This window comes from Balaenoptera physalus (genome assembly GCF_965194825.1).
Source record: "Balaenoptera physalus genome assembly, chromosome: 3".
NCBI classification, from domain to species: Eukaryota; Metazoa; Chordata; class Mammalia; order Artiodactyla; family Balaenopteridae; genus Balaenoptera; species Balaenoptera physalus.
Genome location: NC_138890.1, coordinates 31,596,468 through 31,623,699, shown reverse-complemented (window position 1 = coordinate 31,623,699; position 27,232 = coordinate 31,596,468). Strand labels below are relative to the sequence as shown.

At 37.5% G+C, this 27,232-nt stretch overlaps 1 protein-coding gene and 1 long non-coding RNA gene across 3 annotated transcripts in view; one reads left to right on the top strand and one right to left on the bottom strand.

Moving 5' to 3' along the window:
• The window catches only part of LOC309658213 (teneurin-2-like), a 1,589,229-nt gene that overhangs the window by 980,637 nt on the left and 581,360 nt on the right, over positions 1-27,232 (top strand). The window lies entirely within an intron of this gene.
• Positions 638-27,194, bottom strand: LOC309658283. Its single transcript, XR_014262174.1, has 2 exons — positions 2,883-27,194; positions 638-2,271 (listed from the first exon to the last, which is right to left on the bottom strand). It is a non-coding gene; the product is annotated as an uncharacterized lncRNA (long non-coding RNA).

Here is a 27,232-nt window from a genome sequence, read left to right as displayed (position 1 = left end):
TTTGAGTTAAAAAAAAATCCAATTGGAATGCCTGCAGGTATATGTACATTTATTTGGTTTGGAACTTAGTTTTTTAGCATAATTCATTTACTGTATTTGGTATGACGGGTCCAAATGAAACCAAGCATCCAGAGGAAATTATTTTTTAATATAGACTCATAACCCAGGTATTAATAATACTTTTTTTTTTCTCACTCAAAGGCAGTAAGGCAGTTTTTCTCCTCAAATCCATCATCATCATCCATCAGAAATATTTATTCTTTTTCTTTGTTCCTATGGTGGTGGTCTGTGAATTGAGGGAAGGCAGAAAAAGGCTATCTGTACCCATCATTCATTTATTCATATACCTCTGTGTACAAGGCACTGCTCTAGGCACTGAGGATACAGCAATGAATGTGAAACAGACAAAAATCCCCACCCTCTTGGAGCTGTCATTCTAGTGGCATCACATTACAACACTACCACCACGTGATGGCTAAAGAAGGACACTCACATTGTCCCTCTCATACTTAAGCTTAAAAAAACGGATGCTATGAAGTATTACAACTTGGCCAGATATTTTCTGGCCATTCAGTCGAAAACGTTCTAACTTGTTTCTTATGTGTGTTAAATCAGGAAGCGTGAAGAGTCCAAGAAACTAGGAGATCCCGGGATCAGAGACAAAGACAGTTTATTATTTGCAACAAAAGCAGCGATCAGAGCGACATTATAGAAGCAGTTCCCTGAGACGCAATCCCTCAGAGCGATTCAATGAGGGCCGGGTGGTACCTGTACGTGCCATGGGGTACATTACAGGAGGGGAGACTCTGATCTAATTTAGGAGACTCTAATCTCATGTAAGGATTGTTTGCAAATCTGCCCATTCTCTCTCCAAATAGAGATATCATTTTTATTATCGTGGAATGTAAGTGTCTTCAAGGAGAGATGTCTTATGCCTCTAAGTCTTTCAGGAGAAAAATCAGTCTTTTGACTTGGCTTATCCAAGGATGTATATACATATGTTCCCTAGGGGATCTTGTTCTCCTTTGTTGCAGAGCTACCTGCTTGTATAGGCATCCCTGAAAAGATAGGCCCAGAGCATACTGTGGCGTGTAGGAATGCCACAGATTGATGGAGAAATATCTCCCAGCGCTGGTACACTCCAATAAGATTGTATGCCCCATGAGAACAGGGCTGGTGTTCTATTCCATATGCCTACAATAGTGTCAGACATGTGGTAGGTACTCAATAAATATTTATTGAATAAATGAATAGGATTTATTTTGAAGATGATGGTGATTATGATGGTCATGATTTTGTCCTATTTCAATTTTCAGAAGGAAATTATTCCTTTTGTGGCCAAGACAAAAACACCACAGGGACACCTTAGACAGAATGAAGCAGAAGTCTGCTAGCCACGTTTGGTCAAAAATATGTCTGAGCAGGGTAAATTAACGTCATCTGTACATCAAGGAAATAGTGGTTCCCAAATCTGTAGAGTTTTTTTTCCTTATTTTGTGGTTTTATTTTGTTTTTCTGATGAGCACTACACCTATAAAATGCTCAAGATATAGTAATTTCAGAATAATTACAAAGCATTAAAATTGCATCTTCCTATTGGAGATGTACAATGTGTGTTGACATCTTCAAAATTCTGAGAATTTCTACAATAAAAAATCAATAAAATCAACAACAATAACAAAAATACAGAAAAAAAAGAGTGACCCGATTAACTTTTTTACACCTATCCTTTCCGATGTCCCTCTTTTAAATGTTAGTTTAAAATTGACTAACCTTTTACAGGATATGTACGCAACGGAATGTATTTGAAGAAATACAGCTACCTTTTAGGTGCCGCACATGTTTTGATGATCAGATTTCTAGTTGCTCCTTAATCTTGGTTATGGAAATGTGAAACGCCTAGGAGCTCTAAGCCAGGAAATATTGGACTTTATTGTGTGCAATAATGCAAAAAAGCAAAAGGGGATAGAAGTGGCTTTTATCACAAACCATGGCTTGTGACCTGGCCAGCTATATGGTCTCCGAAGAAGATCAGAGAACTTTGTCATAGTTGTAGGATTCCACATCCCAGGGACAGTGGTGTCATTACCACGGCTCCTCATTGCCTTCTTCCCGTTCTTTTCTGGTTCCTGCAAGATTTCTTTGCTCTCAGACACCGTTTGTAGTTGACAGTGGCTGGTTGCAGAAGGAGTGAATTTTCATCTTAAAGATCTCTTTATAAGATGAGGGAAAACACTTCCTAGAAGCCTTGAGAAGATTCCCATCAGTCAGCTGGAAGAGATGGTATTTCATGTTTAAAGGAATTGTTAGCAAGATGGGGAGGTCACATGATTAGATCAGACCAATTCCCTATTATCCTCTAGGGCCAGGACTCCCTCCCTTGAAGACATGCCCCCTACTCAGAGCATACAGCAAAATAACAGGGTTCTACTGGCAGAGAAGACAGAAAGACTATTGGTCAAGCTGATACTCAAGTTGTATGAATAGTGTCCTATGAAAAGGCCGTTGAGGTTGAAGTGTTGGAATTTTCAGTTTAATTCACAAAATATCTCAATACCCAAACGTGGAAGCTCTACCTGAAAACCTAATATTTCATTTAGTGTTTACAGGGCAGGTCAAGTAAGTATTTTTACTGACATTTGATAAGCGAGGAAGCTACGCGAATACCTCCAATCCTTTATCCAAAAATCCCATAACTAGCTGATAGTACAGAATGACTAAATACCCTGGCTTCTAGATACCTTAACCTCATTCTTAATGAACTCTTCTCTGAGATTTGGAACTTTGGTTGTATCTACTAGAGAAGAGGTGAGGTGTAGGGGTGGAGGTGGGGTGGGGGTCCCTTGTCTCCTTCAATAGAAATCACATTTATAAATAGGTACCTGCATCTGCTCAGGGAATCACGCGATGGCTTCAGCCAAAGAGCACAAGTTGATGGCAGCCTGGGTTAGTGGGGTGAGCCCCTGGCACAGCGCCCGCCCTTCCAGCTCGCAAGCCAGTGTGAAATGCAAGCAGCTCTGCGTCGACAGCTTTGACAGAAGGTGCCACACACGAATTATAGTTAGTTCAAAAATTAGCTGCCAGATTATTAATTTGAGAGAAAACAAGCACAGCAGAGTTTCTCCCTTCTAGATCTCTGGCTAAGCTTTCTCTTCTGTTGGTATTGATCTCCCTGCTTCCTCCTGCTCCCCATCACAACACAGGAGACTCTGAAAGTCCTTGCCAGGAAAGATTCAGAAACCAGCCAGGCAGGTTTTTGCTCTTTTGAAGTTTCCAGCAGGTTTCGGCAATGTATGTGGCTTTCTGAACAATTAACTTGCTTGTGGAATTCAGGCCAGTCATCTTTTTTACAGATGAGCCCAGATTGCTCATCTGTTTAAAAAAAAAAAAAAAAAAAAGAGGGATTGGAATAAATAGGATAGGACTATAATCTCTCAGGATACTTTACAACATCTTTTTTGTTTTCTGGTGTTCAAAATAATACATAATTGTTAACTAAGTTAATACAAAAGTATACAATTTTCAGTATGAAAATTGCCCATGATTCTACCTAACTCAGAGATAGCTCTTATGGATGTTTTGTTGTATATTCTTTGAGGTTTTATTTCTTGTTCACATACTAAATTTTTATATATTATGGTTCTGCAGCTTGCTTTTTTGCTTAGTTAATTAGGCATACTTTCATAAAAACAATCTAGATTTTTCTTTTTAATGGCTGTATAGTATTCCACCCCGAACTTTTATCAATCTATATTTGTGTGGTTTCCAGTTATTTACCAGTGCAAGTAAAACTGTGATAAACACCCCTCTAGATGCAACTTTGCACTCTTGTCTGTGTATTTCTGCAGGATAAATCCTTTGAAAAGGAACTGCTGAGCCAAAATCCTTTTCAACACTACTAAAGATGCAGAGTCACCCAGGCAGCCACCTCAAACCAGATCTTGTCTTCCAGGGAGAACTCCCTCTCTCTACCTCTGTGATGGCCTGCAAATCAGCAGATTTTTAGACCTGCACTTCTGATGGGGCTTTTCACTTCCTATCCAGCGAGCAGGCCTAAAATGATTCCTTTCTTACTCATTTTTATGGGTGATAATGTGTTCCTCCCACTCGGCACTTCTTTTTATTTCACTACAGCTATAATAAGCACTTATAAAAGCAGCAATCTAGGTTACCTGAAAACCTTTTCCTTGTTAACTTGGTTCCAAAAACTAAGACTAGAGATAGAATTGGAAGGCAGTAGCTCAACCCTGGTTACATAAAGCTGCTCTTGGGCATGTCATTAACGTTTCTCTTTGGTTTATCTGTTAAAAAAAAAAATAGGGATGCAATTCATTTGTTAGGCTTGAGAGGATGAACTCATGGACCCTGTTAGAGCAGACACACTCTCTCACCCTCCCTTCACACGAATGCAAAGCAGTTTACTTTAGAAAAATGCTAAGTGAATGAGATGCTTAATAATAATGAACAAGTGTCTTACTACTTTGTGATTAGCACTCAGAAATGACTAATGTTTAGACCTCCTTGTTTCTGTCAAAAATCCATTTTATTAGACACGGAAATGGCCTATATTATTTGGTATGCATTAGGTATGAAAAAGACCTCTTGCAGCACTAGATATTCAAGTCTCTGACCCTTCTGAGCTGGAGCAGCAATTAGGATAGCTGTCTGTTCCATTCAGACCCAAAAAAGAAAGTATTCAGTGCCGGCAACACCAAAGCACAGTAGTTTTAAACTTGAGATACTCTCATTTCAATATTGACTCCTCTACCCTCCCCCATCACCTCTTGCCTCCAAATTGCTCTTATTACCCTCCAACTATCTGGTATTTTTCGAAGACTTCTCAGGACCCCTGCAAAAACGACTGCCTACTCTCGTTAAACGGCAGATTAGTGGGCCCTATCCCACTCTAAAGAAAGGAGGCTTGGAAATATGCAGTCTTTAACAAGCACCCCCACACACACACACACAGCAGGTGACTTGGATGCACTCTAATATCTGAGGACCTCTCCATGCGAGACCATGCATCTGAAACATTGTCATGCATAGGGGGCATCTAATTAAGATATAACTCTGATTTCAGAAGATTTGGGCTAGGACCTGAGAGTCTGCATTTCTAACAAGATCTCAGATGGTGCTGATGCTGCTGGTCTATGGACTACTGTTTGAGTAGTGAAGCCCTACTATAGGACATTTAAAGGGCAAGGCTCTGTCATTCATCTCTATAACCCCAGTGTGTTGTACAGGGCTTGAGTGTAATGCATGCTTGTTTGAATGAACAAATGAATGGATGTCAAATCAGTGGAGGTGAGAACACTGGAAATGTTATCTAGACTGTACCTAACACTGAAAAAAAATTCAGCACAGACGGTGTGATACGTATGTTTCTGTTCCTTTGACTATAGGACCCGGGAGTGGTTAGTTCCCCTAATCAGGTGTGCACATTCCACATGAAAGGCTACTTTCCAGAGGCAGCTGTTACAGGAACAGCTATCTTTATCTGCGAACAACCCTGGAGTTTTGTTAAATAACAAAAGAAATGTTAGTAAGAAGATGTCATTGGGAAATCTGTGATGTTCAAGACAAGTGCATTGATAAAATATAGTAGAAGTCTTCCTGCTCTTGCAGGAAATTAAGAATTGAGAGAAAACAGGAGTCTGTGTTCTCAGGTTACTAGGCTACTGATTAGTTAGGTCTTCTAACTCTGTGGTTAGCCACATCCTTCTAAAAGCACCTGCCTTAATGATACAGTTTATGCAAGGCAGTCTTGGAGCACCTAGAAGGATGGAGACCTGGCATTCGGATATATGATTTCCCTGTGCCTGCATGCTACTAAATGCCTGTTGGGCTAAATTTGCCCTGACACTTTTTTTCACTGTGGCCTATTATTGAGTGTATAAGAAGGAGGTCTGTAGCTCACATGTCAGTCTAACAATGGTGAATAACCAAATTGGCTCAGGCCAGTAGGCAATAGGAAGTAACTGAGTTCAGATCCACTGACATCTTTAAATTTGATCTGTTCATATACATTTAAAATAATTAAAATGACTCACAAAGAGTTACGTAAACATTGGCAACATTAATTGGAATCCATGTAATGCTCTTTCTCTCTTTAGCACAGCCTTGACACAGAAAGGCACATGATTCATAAAGCCTAAGAGTTTATATTTAGAATGTCCTTTCTCAGGACATTTCAAATCTGGGCAGGTTGAAGCAACAAGGTCCAAAAGCTGGCTCTGAGCCAGTTATACTAGTGATGTATCCTCCTAGGGTTGGAAACTTACTGTGGTACCAGGACCATGATCCTCATCCTAGCTCTCAGAGAAGAAAGGCAGAGATAAGAGGCAGTGAGTTGGACTTCCCTGGTGGCGTAGTGGTTAAGAATCCGCCTGCCAGTGCAGGGGACACGGGTTCGATCCCTGGTCCGGGAAGATCCCACATGCCACGGAGCAACTAAGCTTGTGCACCACAACTACTTCGCTCTAGAGCCCACGAGCCACAACTACTGAGCCCGCGAGCCACAACTGCTGAGCCTGTGTGCTACAACTACTGAAGCCCACATGACTAGAGCCCATGCTCTGCAACAAGAGAAGCCACTGCAATGAGAAGGCTGCACACTGTAACAAAGAGTGGCCCCTGATTGCCGCAACTAGAGAAAGCCTGCGCGGAGCAACGAAGACCGAATGCAGCCAAAAATAAAGAAAGAAAGAAAGAAAGAAAGAAGAGGCAGTGAGTTGATGTAGAGGAGTGAGCTTGGCTCTAACTTATCCTACTGTCTCCATCCAGTTGACAAATGCAAATGTCTCCTTTAACGAAAGAGGAAAGTCTGGGGAAGTGCATTTGGGGACTCCTCAGGCTGAAGTAGCAGTGTATTCAAAGCAAACAAATAGTAATAATAATGATGAAGATGATGATAACTTAAGTACTAAAATATGAGGTGAAGTGTCACGAACACATTTTATTAAATATTGGATATTATATATCCACTCTTCTGATCAAACCCTGAGTGATACATGAGTGATCATTGGGCAGTGTGTACAAAGCTAAGAAAATGTAAAATAAATTTCAATTATGTTGAAGGGGACAAAGGTCTCAAATGTCAGTGAAATATTAGGAGGTTTTGCCTTGTGAGATGGTACAAGGCATTTTGAATGACTGTTAAGAGTACAGAGGCTAATTTAAGCAGAGCTTGAGGGAGAAGTCCCACAGAGGGTTTTTCCTTCCCTCTGGGGCTTCAGAAGATATGTGGGCACACACAGGAAGGCAGAACAGTGAGGAGATGGGGGGATTTTAAGGTTACCAGAACAAGTTGCGTGAATGCTTTTCCAGATTTACTCAATTACACATAGTTTAAACGAGAAGGCGGAGCAAAGTGTGTTTTGATCATCAAAGTATAAGTTAAACTTTGGTCCTACTCAAAATTGTATTAAACGTTCTATGAAAGGGAGTCAGGGCTTGAAAGACCAGGAAGGAGACCCACTGCTGGTTTCTTTTGCTTCTCCTGAAAGGCCTTTTCATTCCTCAAGTAATTCCTGGCCTTGTGCAATTTAGGCTATTCTTTCTGAGTTAACCAGCCCATGGAGGTCAGCAGTGGTACCATGTATAAGCGAGCGTGGAGGGCTTTAAGGACCCAAGCCCAAGCTTTTTGTGACAGGGTTGGGTATACTTTCTGTAAATGGCCAGATAGTACATATTTTAGTCATTATGGGCCATCATCAAGTTTCTGTCACAACTACTCAAGTGTACCATTGTAATGCAAAAGCAGCCATACCTAAATAATATGTAAGCATGTAAGTATGATTGTGCGCCAATAAAACATTATTTACAAAAGCAGGTGGACAGCTGTAGTTTGCCATCCCCTGCTCCATATCAGTGAAGTGTGTGTCTTTGCCTTACCCTATTTCCTGTGAGTAAAATATCTTTTATAGTAGACTTGTCTTTATTGATTCTTTAGCAAACTTTTCTTTAGCATCAAGTATGTGATCTGTCTGTACCATATTAGTACTAGGTACTAGGGTGTCGGGAAGTTGGGGATGAGAAGAAAGGAAAATGGATAAAAACTACCTAGAGTGGCTTAAACCTCCCTAGGAAACATGGGTATGTAGGTAAATAGGCAAGTACTGAAAGTAGGTTTACTGTATAAGCAGCCAGGTACAGGTTACAAACTGTGTGGTTGGTTTTGTTTGTTTGTTTGTTTGGTTTGGTTTGGTTTGGTATATTCCGTTGACCCAGTGGTATATGGGTGGTAAAGAATGCTCCCAAAGCCCAGGGGACATAGCATTGACTGAAGTGACTGTGTATCCATCTATGAAATTCAGCTAATGTGATTTGATGTTATCTACCCCATCCTCTTCTTTAGAAAGACATGATTACTAAGGCTTTCATCTATGTGACACACTACTTCTTAAATGTTAATGTTCCTAAGTATCATCAGCAGGGGCTCGTGTTAAAATGCATATTCTGGTTTAGTAGGACTAGGATGGGGCCCAAGATTCTGCATTTCCAACAGTGTCACTGCTGCTGGTCACCAGGACATAAGCTGAATGGCAAGGTCTAAGGATACTTCAACAAGTGTACAAACAGCATCCGCATTAGATGAGGAGACCAGCCTCCCAAACTAAAAAATTTTCTACTAGAGGAATTTCAGAGTTTAAACATTGAATAGATAAATGATCCCACTTCCTTAAAATATCTTTCCAACTTCCTTCCCCAACAGTAAGTATATAAATTCCTCATTTATTTATTACTCATTTATTTTATTGAAGTATAGTTGGCATACAATATTATATAAGTTACAGGAGTACTACATAGTGATTCACAATTCTTAAAGGCTATACTCCATTTATAGTAATTATAAAATATTGGTGATAATTCCCACTGTTGTACAGTATATCCTTGTAGCTTATTTTATACATAATAGTTTGTGCTCATTTTTATAATGTGAAGGCTGCTGTGGAAATGCAGGGGGATCATCTGAGCTGGCCAACACTTTATGCTAAACTTTAATGTGACACTTTAGGTGGAAATGGCTTCTCAGATAAGTGTGAGTCCCCAAGCAGAAACATCAGAGAGTGGGATAAAGGGAAAGGGAAGTTTGATAAGGAGTTAAAGGATCACAAGTGCTTATAGGTCATAAAATCTGCCTAAAACAGCTAAAGGCAAGACTGAACCTACTGGAATAGATGTGGATACACAACAGGACTCCAGACTCAGGGCTAAAAGAGCAAGATGAGGAGAAAAAGGTCCAGAGGAAATATGGGCTGGGAAAAGACCCTGGAATTTCCTCCACTTCACAGCTGAAAGGGATCTGAGGGATGATCTAGTTCTCTGTTTCTCACCTTTCTGGTCCCTAAGGCATACTTGCCATCAGTAACAGTGACCCATCAAGAGGGTCACTATGAACGCCTGGACCCAACATCATGCCTTCTATCTCTTCCCCACACTTAACCCACAGACAGACATATCAGGATCTCAGGGAGGAAGCTGGGGATTCTGATGGCTGATAGGTCCCACTATTTTGAGAATCCATAAAGCTCCCTTATTTTATAGATGACAAAACCAAGATGTAGGGACAATTGATTTGCCAAAGCTTAGCCAAGTCATTTTTTGACAGTTGGTCTTCGAAGTTGGAGCTCTTGACCTCAAGCTAGTACCACTCTACTGTTGATACACTCTCTACTCTTTAGTTGGTTGATCATTGTGTGGACTACTTATCAATTATTTATTAGCTCATTTTTTCCCCCAACATTATATAGTAATTCATCACAGCTTTTTAAAAGGATAGGTAACAGATAAAATTTGCATTTTTAATTTATAAGGTGCTCACCCTCATAACTGCCTGAACTATTGATTTTATGAACTTAAGAAAAGCTAGGTGTATTCATTGTTACTACCTTACCTACTTAGTAACAAGATTAATTTATTCAAAAATGTTTATTTGACAAATAGGGTGTGATAAAAATACAGGAAGCATGCTAGGAAATACCATATATGTCAACACAGGCTCTGTCCTTAAAAGGCTTGCATTTTTAGTGGTGAGACATATATATATTCATGAAAATCTTTTAAGAAATGCTCCATGATTTGCCAAGAAGAATTTTATAGAATTTCCCGTAAAATCTTATTAAAAAATATAACGTGTACCGTATTAGAATAGTTTATTACACTGAATTTTAATTGTTTGCTGTTTGCATCTCTCACCACATAAAAAAAAAAAAGCAAGAAAGCAGAGGTTAACCATTGCCTAGCATAATGAGTATGCATATTAGTCATTGAACAATTATTTGTTGATTGAATATGCATGAATACATAATCATATGCTTTCTTTATGTGGTATATGGTATGTATATATAAAGTATACATCTAAGTATACATAATTTATTTAGTATATTTTTATAGTTTATGCCTTATGTATAAGATCAGACTCATTAGGACATAATGTTCTTTTCCATTTTGGAAAAATAATTTATCAGTATGGATAATTTGCTTCAACAACTAAACCAATGCTTCTGAAACATCAACATGTGCAAAATTATGCTATCAAAATTTGAAAACTAATGTTGAATACCAAATATCTTACATATACATGCTATATATCTGTAAACACCAATTTATTCCTCCTACAAAGAAGACATACTCTATTATAGTAAGTGCTTTGCATAAATTATTTCATTTTTATCCTCACAACAACCTTGTGAGATAGGAAATAGTTATTCCTGCCATTTTACAAACAAGAAAACTAAAGTAAGTTAACTGAGGTCACAAAGTTACTACACGGTGAAAGCAAGATACAAACAGAGAGGACAAACTCCAGAATCCATTCTTTCAGCCCCTAAGTACGCCGCTGGGCTAGGTATATACTACACTCCCCTCCCAGGCCAAATCCAGCAGCTGCCTGTTTTTGTAAGTAAAGTTCTATTGGAACAGAGCCACGTTCATTCCTTTTAGTATATGGCTTCTCTAGAGCTCCAGCAGCAGAGTTGAATACCTGTAATAGAGCCCATCTAGCCCTCTTAACTTAAAATATTCGCTATCTGATTCTTTACAGAAAAGAAAAAAATTGCTGATCTTCTTATAATGTATCAAATATATCATTCACCTTTACAAGTTAAATGAAGAGTTGTGTCCAACATTTTGAAATGTATGTTGTACTTAATATAGTGTATTAAGTGCATAGGTGTACCCCCCAGCTTTTATCATCCTGTTTCTGGTTAGTATATAGATACAAATTCACCATAATTTGTTACATTTTCTATCATTTTGATCAGTGACTTGTAAGACACATTAGGACTATATTGTATTAACTCTTGCTAGACATTCTAAATGTTCAGAATTTGGTTCAGGATGCATTGGAAATGTGTGGTTATTGTTAAGATGTGCTCTTCTTAAAGAGGTTGCAATATGTTTATAGTTTTGAAATCTAATGAATGTTTGGTGGTGTTCTTTTAGGGTAATAACTTAAAAATATATTTATTTTTAATTATATTTTCTTACCAAGTTCTATTCTAGAAGCTACAGAAAAATATACATTGTAAAATTGCTAATAAATTTTGGAGGGGTTGAGCAGCATATTTTTCTTACTAATTTTAAGGAGGAGTTTTTCAACATTATTGTGAATCATAATTATGTCATTATATGTTATAAATATATTACATGTATTTACACTACATAATTAGACCTAATTCTAATTATGTAGATTCATGGTAATCAGCTAGAATTTGCTTTAAAAAACCAAGATAATTCCTCTAACAGATGCTACCTTAATAGAATATTAAGTTTGAGAAAATCTCATGAAAATAGGAAAATTAATAAGTAATGATTAAACCTCTAACATGAAAGCAGAATAAGATACCATGTCATCACTCTCCTAAAGCTTCATTATAAGAAAAAGTGTTTGTTCTGAGATACCCTCAAAAATTTTGTAAATAGTGTTTTGGAGAAATCATTTCTTAAATTGAAAAAGAAAGCAATCCAGTAAAAAGACCTCAAAGTTTTAAAGACTTGTTTTGGTTATAACATAAATACTCTCTTTTCAAAGCTCTTTATATGAAAAAATTTTTAAATTGTTCTAGTAACAAAGAGGTAAATAAAAACACTATTTCCCACTGGAATCTTGCTCTCTAGATGCTAAATCTAGCATCATTGCTGAAAATTGCTAGTTGTAGTCTTTGACTGACATGTTTACCCAGATAATGTAACAGTTTTTGTGAAAGAAATCTACTTAGTGTCTGGATGACATGAAACATGTTTCCTGTGGAAGGAAAAGCCCCAAAGTTTTCTTTCAAATGGGAGTCTTCTCTCTCCAAAGCTTTCGAGCTGATAACGAATTGTGTAATTTGTTTTACTCCCTCATTTACCCAACATTAGTTCAACTGCAGTGTGCATCTAAATATACTCTAAAAAATCCCTCAGTGGCTCTGTCCTTGACTTTATTTCAGATTAATTTTTGGCACTAAATTGCAGCGAAGCCCGTTGTGCACCACATGATGTTTGCCCAAGGAACCCATGTGGTTCTCTTGAGCCTGCTCTGTCTTTTTCTACTGGGTTTTAACCCTTTCTGTGTTTTCTGGATACCCAAACAACTTGCCAGCATACTCCAAAAGAAAGAAATCATTCTCTGTTACTAATGTTTTTCCCACTAAGTGTAAAGTACATTTTTTTCTTTCTCTGTAAAGTATATACTTTCTTTTGAAGCTGCTGCAGATATCAAATTAACATGAGGATGATAAAGGATATTTCCCAAGCTTCTTGAACTTATGCAGTCAAACTTGATCTTTACATGACCCTGAGCCTTAAGGGTGTAAAATAGCAAGTGATAAGGACAGGGCAAGGAGGAAGTAAAACAACTGCTTCTCAAAGAATTGGTCAGAGTGGGCAGAAACAGCTTCATAGTCAACTTGAAACTACACAGCTGATGGACTTGAGGGTTAGTGATTGTTCTGTGCTGAACTCCTCTACAACCATTCCACCTTGAACTGATAAGCCACTGACTTTAAACTGGCCAATCACATTTCCCAGTGAACTTTTTTGGCCTTTACCTTTAGAAGCCCAACTTGCCTCTGTTTGGGGAGGCAAGGGGCTATAATTCACCCTTTTATGATCCAGATGCAAGTCAATTCCCAAGGCTTTAACCTGCTTTGAGTTAATAGCCCTTTGACAATCTAAAAACCCAGCCCATAAAGCCTAATCTCTGCACTGAATCAGGTTTTCCTGGCCTTAGGGGCAGGAAGCTTGGGTTCACATTACTCTGTTTAAGATTTTGTTTTACTTTTACCAGGGAAATTAAATCAACCCTGAAACACAGAAATCAACGAAGTTTTATGTCAACCCCTATCTATAGCAGACCCTTAGCAGTTAAGGATTTAATTTCTGTGGTTTCACTTATTCATATGTTATTTGCTCTTTTTTGTGCCAAGATACAAATTTGATTGGGCCCTTCAAAGTTGGGTTACCTTAGAGTCATTCCGTTGGTCAGGGAGCCTAGAATCCTCATCTCAGAATAGTTTATTAATTCGATTCTCATTATATGTGTAACAACTGAGGAACAGTGATTAAAACTTTTCTCTTTTATGAACACTGGCTACTAATCTAACATCTGCTAGTCCTAGCCATAGCAATGGGAAGGTTAAGAAAAGGAATGGTTTGTAAGTAGAAAATCATTTTGTAAATTATTATGATTATTACGTACCTAGTATTAATCTAATGGAGTTGTTTACAACTATTTGGTTATCCCTTATTTAATTTTATGGGAGAAATAATAATGATACACAGTGTTATTTGGAGGGGAACCTCCCAAAGGATCATTGATAAGTCCTTTTGCATGGCTGACTACTTCCTGTATGCATTCCACAAGAATTATCATAATGTATAGCCATTGTTTCCCCTAAAGAAGTAGAAAAGTGGCCTTGTCCTCTCCTTAAAAGCCTTCCCAAAGTCTAAATCCATACCACCATCTAGATAAAAAGGGAAATTGGCCTGATATTTATTCTTCGCAACTCAGAAAGTGAGAGAAATACTAGAAGAATACTAAAAAAGAACTGTACAGATTTTAGAAGAAACGATATGTTCCTAGGAACTCAATAGTCTGTGTGACTGTTTTTAAATTACGAGAATGGCTTCCCCCCCCCCCACTGGAGAGCAGACCACTACACCATTCGTTTTGATATAAAAGACTTATCTTTTTATTATTGTTCAATAGCCTGTCCACACAGCCAGAAATAGTGCGTAAGGAAGAGGAGATGCTTCATCGATACTTAAAAGTAATCTTTATTTCATTCAGTTTTTTTTCTTTTATGTATTTACTTATGCAACACAAAAACAACAGCATACCACAGTCTCATCAGGTACTCAAAATAATCTGGAGAGCAAGTTGGTTAAAATGACTAGAAAGGAACGAGCCAGTGTGTGAAATATGTGCCATCATTCCCCTTCGCGTTGTCCAAGGCAGACCTCGTTAATCCATCACAGCCCTCTTTCCCACTGAGCCTGGACGCATCATCAGAATCGTTCTCAATGCAGGGCTCCCATCAGCCGCTACCAATCAGCTGGAGTTGGCAACTGCTTCCAAACTATTTGCTATTGTTGGACTATACTGTATTTCCCTAAAACCTTAAACAGAAGGTAGCATCTTATGGTCATGACACTTTCTTGCCTTTCAAACTACCATTGTGATTAATTTCTATTACCTGTTTCTCATAGTCAGTTAATCTCATGATTTTAAAATGTTGACCTAGGTGCAGGTGTTTTGTGAATACAGTATACTTAATCAGCAGCTTTTCAGACTTCAGATCTATAATGCAAAATTCATTGTTCTGTTCATGCATTTTTACAGTGAAATGGAAATTTTCTACAGAATAATTTGGGATGCCTCATTATCAAGAGAACTAAAACATCCCTTTCTACTAATCCAGTGGTTCTCAATCAGGAGCAGTTTTACCTACCAGGAGACATTTGGCAGTATCCGGAGTCATTTTTGGTTGTCCAAGGTGGGGAGAAAGTACCACTGGCATCTAGTGGATGGAGGCCGGGGATGCTGCCGAACATCCTGCAATGTACAAAACAGCCTCCACAGCAGAGAATTCTCCAGACCCCAAATGTCAATATTGTTCAAGTTGACAAGTCCTTCACTAAGCTATTGAATGCTTAGTTCTAGAATAGATGTTGAAGGAGATAATTTTGTAACTGAAATCTTTATGCTGTGAACTTGATTTAAAAGAGAAACTACTTAAATACTCTTTTTAAAAAAGTGTTGTCATGCTCATATTTGAAATTTGCCTTTGGGTCCAGTGTTACCAATTTGATGAATAAGACATTCTCCAAAGACAGTGGAATTCCATGGGACTTGCCTAGAGATGACAGCTACAACTCAGCATTGTATTCCTTTTCTATCAGCTGTGAATGACCCAAGTGTGAGTTCTTCAATGTTTCACGCTATATTGAATCTCACACTGAGAAACTACTCCTGTAAAGCAAGATGCATTTCAAGGGTTGTCCATTTTCTTTTAAGTGTTAAGTTTAGTCTAGCAGGGTTTTTTTTTTTTTTTTTCCATGTGAAAACTCAGTTCTGTTTCTCAAACAGACCAGTTGTTCATTTATCAAGTATTACCATTACCTGATGTGGTGAAATTCTGCTAATGAAGTGATGGGAATAAGAAGGTTTTTACTTACACCCACCTCAAAACACAACTTTACATTCTGAGAATGCAGTCCAGCGCCCCTCCCCCTGTTGTCAGCTAGAGACAGAGAATGTCTTTTAGACTAAAAGATTCTCAAGCCACAGTGGCTGAGAACATTTCATGTTAACTCAAATATATAAGCCTTAATAAGCCAATTTCCCATTCAGTTTAATCTATTTTCAGCAGATCAAAATAATTAAAAATGCTAACAGTTATGGTAATTTTCAATACACTGTGAGAGAAGCAATTTAGATAGCACCTTCCCGACGAATCTATATTTGTATAAATGCTGATCAAGAATATTTGTTCAATTTTATACAAATCAAACATGAATAATTTCTTCCATATTACTCCTTCTATTGTGTTTTTCCTCTATCTAGTTATCCATTTGCCACTGGCATGCTGCTCTAGGAAGATTTGATTAAAATCAATAAGTTATTGGGACGATGGCAATTAGCAGTCTTTCACCTATAATAGCATTGTCTGTTAAGCTTCCTTTGTGTTAATCACAATATTTTAGGAAGACTCTCCTATCCAGCCATGCAGTTTAATGAAATGGAAGATTTAAAAACATCCTTAATTTGGGGCACTGGAAATACACTTCTCTGTTTTTTCACTATTTTGATAGGAATACCCAGCATTTCTGCAGTACATCAGAATCTTTGTCTCCTTTGAGAGTTTCTCAATTATAAGGTCTCAGAAATACCTGCACAGAAGTTAACACTGCATAAACCTCAAGTCAGTTCAATGTAGCATAAAAAGATACCCAAATATCAATGTATAGATTTGTTTAACTATTTCAGAGCGACTTGATAGTTTGTTTGTAATAGATAATTGACATGGAGAAGTTCTTCACTTTGGCTGTATGATATTGAGTGCTGAATGCCTAGCTAAAGACTGAACCTTGACTAATGCCCCTCGACAGCAAGTAATGATTGTCAAAGTCATTAATTAGAATGAAGTCATGGTACCCTTCTTTTTACATCTGTTATTTGCTTCTTTGTTCTGAAGACTCCTTCATTTCATTTTAGTTTTTCTTTAGAGGAAACATACACACAATTAATGTGCTTGCTATTTAACTGTGCTTATTAGAAGGACCACTTTTATTCAGAATTTTTACGTAATGACAGTTGCTCTGAAAACACAGACACTTAAGCTAGTAAGTAAATATTGTTCATTTTAGACCTGTAGCCAAGATCCCAATTCATAAATTTACTACTATTCTCTATTTAGAGAATTAGTACCCAAAAAAACATTAAAATGGAGACATTCAGATAAGTAGTGGCAGTTTGGAAATATTTTGATTTCTTAGAGCATTGCCTATTCAGTCTTTGCTAATAATATAAGACTTGGTGTGTTTGTCAGCTAGAACCTCTAAAAATGCAAAGTCCCAAGCTTGGATATGTATATTGTACAAAAGAAATGTGGAAATGGGTTTTACCCTCAAGAAATTGTTTATCTAAAAAACCAAAGAAGTAAACGGATAATGCAATTACATGGGTCATTCAAAGCAACTCATTTTTGGAGGAAAAGAGAAACTATAATAATAATTAATCATATTTTTTCCAATCTATAATGCTCAAGTTCTCTAAATAACTGTGCAGTGCCCCATTATATTTGCCCTTGTAGACACAACCTAAAATAAATGAAGCAATTTAAGACACTCAACATTGCTTTAGCGCTTTTTTTCTTTTTTTTAGTAATTGTATCTCTACACCAAGGAAGATTTCAGGTAGTTGGTGTCATTTTTATGTACCAGTAAGTTCAAGTGACTCTTTAATAATAATGGGTCTCTTACTAGACTCAAAAGAAAGATGCTAACATCTGAAATTCTTACTGCAAAATCATTGTACAGGTGACGTTGACATCTAAGTAACATTTATTACAATATGAAAACTCTGCAAAAAGATTTTGCAATAAGAAGACCGTGACAGTGGCTAGGTATCCAAAGAGATGAAAGGACTTGAAATAAAACTTAAGAAACACTGGCCTAGGGACAAAGAAAATTCATGTTCTCTATATAACTTCACCCATGTTACAATTAACCACTACCTAGTCAATGTTATTGCTGCTGAGTCAGATGTAAGTGAAAAATTTGCTCAGTGTGATTTGTTATACTAGAGGCCTCACTAGAAATAGTGTAAGTTTTGCCCATTTCCTCAAAGTTCTTGAATACACCATAGGGTATTTTTGATGGGAGCCTATTATTGAACATTCGAGACATTATCAGATCCGGGGTCAGCTTCACGGGCAGCTACTTGGGCGGTTGTCCAGAGCATCTCTCTATAAGGGACACTAGGGTATTACAGCAAGTATAATTAGATAGAGGAAATTGTATTTTCCGGAACTCTTCTTTGGTTGAAAGGATTAACATGATTAACTGCTTGGGGGATGTTTAGTGTGGGAGCAGGTGAGATCCTCAAAGTAAAAGTGTGAGTAACTTCAGTTTCATTCAAAGAAAGGAAAGTGTGGGTAACTGAAGGGAATTTATTTTGTTGAGTGGGTGATGCGAGTTTGGCGGGGGCAGAGCTAAGTCTCTGGGGACAGTAGAGAGATCATTTCCTATTTGTTAACATACCCTGTAGTAGAGCAGAAGTTGTTTCCAGAGTGCTTTGAGTTCCTCAAGAGCAGTATATATTAACGGTTTTGGTCATTCATCAAATATATTTTAATCATCTCTGGAAGATGGTTCTTTGGGACACCAGTCTGCGGTCTTTCTGCTGGCTTTCTGAATAAAGTCTCTATTCCTTGCCTCCCCCTCGACCCCCACCAAAAAAAAAAAGATTATCTCTGATATGCTGTTGGTGAATTTAAAGATTAAAGACAGTTTCTTGCTCTCAAGGATTTACAGTCTGTTTGGAAAAAGGATATACACACAAGTGTCTTCTGTGACATGAGTGTTATTTTAAAGGTATAGAGCATAGCAGAAGCCTAGAAAGCCAAAGCTTGCTGTGCCCGAGGGTATCAGAGGAGGCTTCACACAATAATATGTGAACTAAGATGTAGAGAACAAACGTGTGGACACCAAGGGGGGAAAGTGGCGGGGGGTGGGTGGTGGTGGTGGGATGAACTGGGAGATTGGGATTGACATGTATACACTAATATGTATAAAATGGATGACTAATAAGAACCTGCTGTATAAAAAAATAATAATAATAAAATTCAAAAAAAAATAGTAATGTGTGAACTAACAAGACAATACAAGTTTGATAAGGGAAGGCAGGACATTCTGAGTAGTAAGATCAGCATATGCAAAGGCAAGGAGGTAAAAAGAGAGAATGTTCAGTAAATGGCTCAGGTTTCTAAGAACAGAAGAGAAAGTGAAGGGAGAGCTGGACAGCTGAGCAGCAGCCAAAGTAAATCCTAGTCTTCATGCTAAGAAATTGAGGTTTTTATATAGTGGATATATAGAGGGACATGAAATTTTTCAGGCGAGTTTTACTAAAATTGATATATATTGATGCTGGATGCTTATATTGTCGTGATGGCATGCAAGTTCTTGCTGAGAAGGAGTAGAAGATAAATTGAAGGTGGCAAGGCTGGAGGGAGAAAAGTTAAGAAACTACTGGGACAAGCTAGAAAGAGATGATATGGTTCTCAACGAGGCTAGTAGTAAAGAGGATTGAAAGAAAGGTGTGAAAAAGGGAATAGGCTGGAGAGAAAGAAAAGGAAGTATGTTCTAAATGACAGCAACTAATGTGATGTGAGGGGTGAGAAGTGAAGAGGCTATGGTAACACTTAGATTGAGAACTGTGTCGATTTAAGTACCACTTGCTCAGATAAAGAAGAAAAGCCATTTCTTTTTGGTTGGCAGTGTAGTCTTGAAAGAGGTAAGATAAGATTACTTTTCAGAACATTGAGTAGAATAAGCACTCCTAAAATCAATTAGGTCTTCATTAAAGCATTAAATATATGTTTAATAGCTTCTGAATGTTAAATTCTAAGTGAAAAAATGACTTACCATCATCTGTCTTAGTTCTGTCCACAAGAGTCACTGAGCAAGAAAAGGCACCAGACAAAAGACAGTTTAGGGAGATCCTTTCTTGAATCATAGAAGCAAATAATTTTAGAGAGCACCATGTCTCATGGACTAAACATCTCATTCTCCTCAAGGGGACAAAGCAGGCTTCAGTAGCCCAAGAGCAGTCCTCCAAATAAGAGTTGCTATTTCTGGAAACAAAGGTACACTAAAACCAGGGGGCATTTACAAAAGAGATCAAATGGGATCCAAGGGCATCTGGGTGGAATAGAACACATTCTCAGCTCCAAAATCCTTCTGAGAATCTCTCCAGATGACCCCGGCTTAAAGGATCTCCTGTCACTCTGAATTATTGTTCGCAGGATTTTTCATAAATGTAATGAATTAACTGTGATATAACATTTTGAAAAGACATTCCTCCCTATCTATATTTTAAACTCCATTAGGGCAGAAATTATATTATTTCTAGCTATATCAGTCAGGGTTCAACCAGAGAACCAGAACCAATAGGAGATATATCCATATAATGTTAAATGATTTGCTACTGGGATTTGACCTTATGCATGTGGAAATTGGTGAAGCATTCTCTGTAAGGCTTTGTCTTCATGTCTCATGCTGAAGTTCAAAGTCCATAAGGAGGCAGGCAAGAATGGAAGATGGATGTGAACTGAGGGAGATCAGGAGTAGGCTGGAACCCACAAACATGAGCTGGAACCCCACAAGGATGGACTGAAACCCGTGTCAATTCTTGTTGCCTCTGACGATGGTGGTGTGGATGTCTTGCACGCATCAGGGCCCATTTTGATGTAGGAAACATATTCCTGGCCCATGAGTCAAAGAAGCTTGAGGAAGATCCAGGGCAAGGTGGAGCATTACAGGTCCAGTTGCTAACTCACATCAACAAGGTGAGCTAGCAGATCATTGACAATGTGTGTGAAATTCAAAATGGCTCTTGCTTGGCTTCTACCCTCCAAATCTCCCATAAGAAATGTCTCTTCTGAAATATACAGGAAAGGGAATTCTGGGAAATGTCATTCAGCCTAGCTAAGTTGATACATTACAAAGGTACCACATTAGCTATATCTTCAGAACCTTCAGAGTGCCTGTCACAGAGTGGGTGCTAAGTTTACAATCAAGGAATGAACAAATACATGAATGACTGGTGGAAGGGGCAGGGTTTACCATAGACTGATGGGAGTTCAAAGAGCAAGGATGAAATAAATGTTTAATCAGTCCTTCATCATGTTGCAGAATGTAGTCCAGTGCCAATGAGAAAACACATACAATTCTCTGTGTCTCTTTCTCTGTCTCTTTCTGTCTCTTGCTCACACACACGCGCTCACACGCACACACTCTTTTTTCCTCTTTAAAATGTGTAAAGTGTAGGCAATGAATTAGTTGAAACAGCGTTGTCCTACTTTCCAGGCTGTAAACTCATCACTGTAATAACTACAAAGCCTTTACAGTAATGGCACATGAGTAGGAATTTGTGAAATGAATTTTTTGGCAGTTCATTAGTAAATTTGGGTTTTGCCACAGCCTTAGGGAACAGAAGGGATCCCAGAAGGTATAGCAATCAGCAGATGAACTAAACCTCCCCTCAATAATATGAAATGCTATTTTAAAAGAATTAAGCAATGAGAAATAAAGCCTGGAAAATGAAATAATAGCTCATTAAAATTAATCTTTTTGAGTTATGTGGGTTGGGACAAAATACATTCTAATCACCACTGTAATTCAGATAACTAATGTGGTAGTTTCAAAGGATTTTTATTGTGTGTTCCCAAAAAGTCCTTTTACACTGGGTTAGCTAAATGCTTCAAGGTCTGTATCATGCTTTAATTCATTTTATGTCCCTGGAACCTATCAGAGTGCCAGCATGTCTTAATGCTCAGTAATATTTGTTGGAAGAATAAATGAGACAGTGAATTAAGGACATTTAATAGGAACAGACTGAAGTTAGTTAATGATATAGACTTGAGTTGTAGGCAAAATGCAGCTTAGAACACTAAATAATGGGTTCTTGTTGAGATGACAAACTGGCCTGGGATATTGGTTCCTCCCCCAAAGTCAACTCTAAGGAAACTACAGAAGCTGCAGAAAAGCTTGGATTTGAGGAATGAAAAGTGAAAAACCACAGAACCCCCAAGGAGTCTGAGGTCTGCCTTGGCCGTTTGGGAATTTTGGGTGGGTAATGGTGAAAAGTACAGATCAGAGGAGAAAAGGAGGCAGCCGTGAGGATACAGGTTGTAGGATCCTATTAAGCTTTGCTTCTGCTCTTTTACAACAGAAATCGTACGCAATACTCTAGACCTCCAGTGTCAGACAAGAGCAAGGCTAAGTTCAAGCTATGTAAAAGACATTACATTGACATTCCTTCAATATCAGGTGTGAGTGAAATTGCAGCTTGCCCTCCGTCTCCTATTACTGATGATCCTTCAGCTCTACCATCTCCCACCTCCTCTCCCTCCTCCAGTCAATAACTCTTCTTGCCTGTTCACTTGATGCCAGCCCCTGTATGCCAGCTGCTGTACTGTACTACTGTACTTTTCAAGGTCCTGTACTGTAAGATTAAAAGTGTTTATTTTTTGGGTTTTTTTATGTATTATTTGTGTGAAAAGTATTATAAACCTATTACAGTACAGTATTACATAGCTGATTGTGTTAGTTGGGTACCTAGGCTAACTCTGTTGGACTTATGAACAAATTGGACTTACGAACACGCTCTCAGAATGGAACTCATTTGTATGTAGGGGACTTACTGAATGAAAACTGGCAGGGTGGCCAGACATGCTCACGTATTCACATCTCTGTTCCTCTAAACCCAGCAATAGAAGATTAGGAGGCCCTACCTCCTGTTAGGGCCACTGCTTCCTAAGTGTTTAAAGGTGAAACAATGAGCAGAAGAGTTGCTTGGTGGATTGGAAATAAATGGGAGTGCTTAGCAGACTTTCCATAGTTCCTGGAGTTCTGTACTCCAGAGCTTTTCTCTTTCTAACTCCTTATATTCACCTGGAGGTTTTTCAGCCCTGTCTTTCAGCCCTTTCTATTGTCGATTTCACACAGATCATCAGGTACCCATGACACGAATTAACAGGCAAAATAACCTGACACTTGCAAAATAACCAGCTACTAGCAAAGAAAGATCACAGAGGAACAACATAACACATCTGAGGCAGAATAATTGAAACATACAGAGAAAACTTAAAATAAGCATGGTAAATTTACTAAAAGGTAAAGGAAGGTGTTTACAATATGAAGAAAGAACAAGAAATCATACAAAGAGCCAAGTGGAAAAACAGGAATAAAAATGATAGACATAAAGAACTCAGTAGTCAGGATAAATAGCAGGACATAGAGAGTTATGAGAAGATCAGATGGATGGACTTTGAAGAAAGCTGAAAAAAACATGGAAAATAGAAAAAGACATTTAGTGGATGAAAATGTTGAAAATAAAAATACCAATATGTAGGCAACAGAAAGTACAGAATGAGGGAGAATAAAAGAAAACTGGAAAAAGGAAATATCTGAAGCAATAATTAAGATTTCTAAAATTAAAGATGAAAATGTCATATTAAAGGGGCTCAAATTGGGAGAGACCAGGGCAAGGTGTACAGGAGGGATAAGAGAATGTCACAGTTAAGTATTTTAGTGAAATTTAAGGGAAAAGAAAAAAATTCCAGAGAGAAAGAACATGCCACCTACAAACATTGTCATTTATTCATTTATATGTTTATTTATTTTTGAGATATAATTGACATATAACATTATATTAGTTTCAGGTGTATAACACAATGACTCAATTTTTGTATCTATTGTGAAAGGTTCACCACAGTAAATCTAGCCAACCTCTGTCACTGTACATAGTTACAAGTTTTTTCCCCTTGAGATAAGAACTCTTAAGGTCTACTCTCTTGGCAGCTTTTAAATATGCAATACAATGTTATTAACTATAGTCACCGTGCTGCACATTATATCCCCGTGAGTTATTTATTTCACAGCTGGAGGTTTGTACCTTTTGACCCTCTTCACCCATTTTGCACACCCCCTTTCAAACCCTCCCCCGGCCCCCTCCACCCCTTCCTCTGGCAACCAGCAATCTGTTCTCTAAATCTATGAGCTTGGGGTTTTTTTTGTATTTTGTTTTTCTGTTTTTTTAGATTCACACAGTATTTGTCTTTCTCTGTCTGACTTATTTCACTTAGGATAATGCCCTGTACATCCATCCATGTTGTCACAAATGGCAACATTCCATTGTGTGTGTGTGTTTGTGTATATCACCTTTTCTTTATCTATTCACCCCTCAGTGGGCACTTATAGGTTGCTTCCACATCTTGGCTGTTGTGAATATGCTGCAATGAACATGGGGGTGCGTACATCTTTTTGAGTTACTGTTTTTGTTTTCTTCGAGTAAATACCCAGAAGTGGAACTGCTGGATCATATGGTAGTTCTATTTTTAATTCTTTGAGGAACCTCCATACTGTTTCCCATGGTGGTTGCACCAATTTACATTCCCACCAACAATACACAAGGGTTCTCTTTGCTTCACATTCTTGCCAACAATTGTTATTTCTTGTCTTTTTAATAATAGCTGTTTTGACAGATGTGAGGTGATATCTCATTTTGGTTTTGATTTACATTTCCCTAATGATTAGTGATGTTGAGCATCTTTTCATGTAACTGTTGGCTATCTGTATGTCTTCTTTGCAAAACTGTCTATTTAGATCTTCTGCCCATTTTTTAATCGGATTTTGTTTTGAAATTGAGTTGTATGTGTTCTTTATGTATTTTGTATATTAACCCCTTATCACATATATGATTTGTAAATATTTTCTCCCATTTAGTAGGTTGCCTTTTTATTCTGTTGATGGTTTCCTTTGCTGTGCAGAAGCTTTTTAGTTTGATGTAGTCTCACTTGTTTATTTTTGCTTTTGTTGCCTTTGCTTTTGGTGTCAAATTCTAAAAATCATTGCCAAGACCCATGTCAAGGGCTTACTGCCTATGTTTTGTTCTAGGAATTTTATAGCATCAGGTTTTACATTCAAGCCTTTAATTCATTTTGTGTTAATTTTTGTGTATGGTGTAAGATAATGGTCCAGTTTCCTTCTTTTGCCTGTGGCTGTCCAGTTTTCCCAACACCATTTATTGAAGAGACTCTTCTTCCCCCATGGTCTATTCTTAGCCCCTTTGTCATAAATTAATTGACCAAATATGCTTGGGTTTATTTCTGGGATATCTACTTTGTTCCATTGATCCATGTGTCTGTTTTTTTTCTTTTCTAATGCCCATACCATACTGTTTTGATTACTGTAACTTTGTAGTATAGTTTGAAATTGGGAAGTAGTATGTCTCTAGCTCTGTTCTTCTTTTTCAAGGTTGCTTTGGCTATTTGGGGTCTTTTGTGGTTCCATACAAATTTTAGGATTGTTTGTTCTATTTCTGTTTTCATTCCAAAAATGCCATTGGAATTTTGGTAGGGCTGCATTGAATCTGTAGATTCCTTTGGATAGTATGGACATTTTAACAATTCTTCCAGCCCATGAGCATGGAATATCTTTCCATTTATGTGTGTCTTCTTCAATTTCTTTCAACAGTGTCTTATAGATTTCAGTGTACAGGTCTTTCACCTCCTTGGTTAAATTTATTCCTAGGTATTTTATTCTTTTTGATGCAATTGTAAATGGGATTATTTTCCTAATTTCTCTTTCTGATAGTTCGTTTTTAGTGTATAGAAACACAACAGATTTTTGCATATTGATTTGTACCCTGCAACTTTACTGAATTTATTAGTTCAAACAGTTTTTTGGTGAAGTCTTTATCATTTTCTGTATATAATATCATGTCATAGAAGAAGAAAACAATTCCAGGGGGATTTTTTAAGTGATATAGGAGGTAGGGGAAATCAAATAACTTGGTTATGCTTAGGTTTTCTTAAAAAGAGAGAGAGGGAGAGAGAGAGAGAGATAAATGTATTCTTAACAATTCAGAGCAATCCAGAATGCAAATACAGACAATACAGGAGGAGATATATATATTGATAAGTTTAAGAAATTAATGAGTGAATAGACATAACCTTGGTCTTATATTAAAGGCAAAAACTTGAGTACACATGTGTAACATATAGTTTCAAATATGAAGAACAAAACTTGTTTATACAGAGGAAAGTAAGAAAGGAAAAGGTGAAGGAGAAAAGTGCAGAAAATGAAATATATCAAATGGAACAGCAGAAATGTTCTACTATAAAAATAATTAAAATATTTATAATAGAGAAACACCAGACAACCTCAGACTGTATTTTTAAACATAACAAAAATGATCTAACAAAATTCTCTTTTAAAAAGAGATATTTAACACAAAAAAATTTCAAAAATGCTAAAAATAAAAGAACCTTACAGACCAGGCAAATATGAGTGTGAAAACTAAAATGGAATAGTACTCTTAATATCTGACAAAATATAATTTGAAGGGGAAAAATGTGGTATAATGAACATATTTGTTCAGGATTTTGCTCTGGGTTACCTGAAAAAAGGAACAAGCTGGATTCAGTCTCACATTTCTCTTTTCTATCAGGAAGATAGAACTCAATTTGCCATGAGATTAGTGGCCCTTCCGCTGCAACTGGAAGAGAGATAATTACAGACAACTCCTATAAAGAGCCATTATCTGTATTCAGAATACCTAGCACCCACAGGATTTTTCATTGATAAATTTTCTCTATAAAAGAGCTCAAAAAGGGTTTCAGTTCTGACCCTTGAAAAATAGACTCATGCTATGGGTCCATGGTCCTATTCCACCTCTCCGTGGGATGTTGGGAAGATGCGGGGATCTTCTCTCCTTTTTCTCTTTTGACTCTTGTCTTCATAAGATGCCCCTTTTCCTTAACATGTGCAAGATAATATTGTAGAATTCATCCTGAACACTGCTGTACTGCCAGGGAGAAACCACTCAGCAATTTAACCTCTACAAGAGTATTGTAAGGGTCAAAAAAGGAGGTTGCCTACTTGTAGAAAGAACATTAGAGCAAGATGATATCACACCTATGCATGTAACACATTAAAGATTAGTAAAAAGCAGAAGTCGGTTCCCTGAAAAGATTTTCAGGCTTTTGCTAAGACTGCCTCAAGAGTGAGAGAAGGACAGAGGATTAATATCTAGAATTCACAAAGAACTCCTACAAGTCAACAAAAAGAATACAACTCTAAAAAAAATGGCAAAGAATAAGAACAGGCAATCTCTATAAGAGGAGTCTCCAGAGGATCACAAGTATATCAAAAGTTTCTGAAATTTATTAGTAATTAAACTAAGGCAAACATGAGCTATTACTTTATACCTAGTAAATAAGCAAAAAATTAAAATATAGGAAAACACCAAATGGTGGTAGGATTGGAGATTATTGCCACTGCTCTGAAAATCACTTGGTGGGTCTTATTCAAATGCAGTGTGTAGGAGTATATATACACAGTATGCATACTAAACATATATACATAAATATATATTTATGTTTTATATATATATACACATACACACTGAACACACGCACACAGACACACTGAACACACGCACACAGACACATGATCAAGC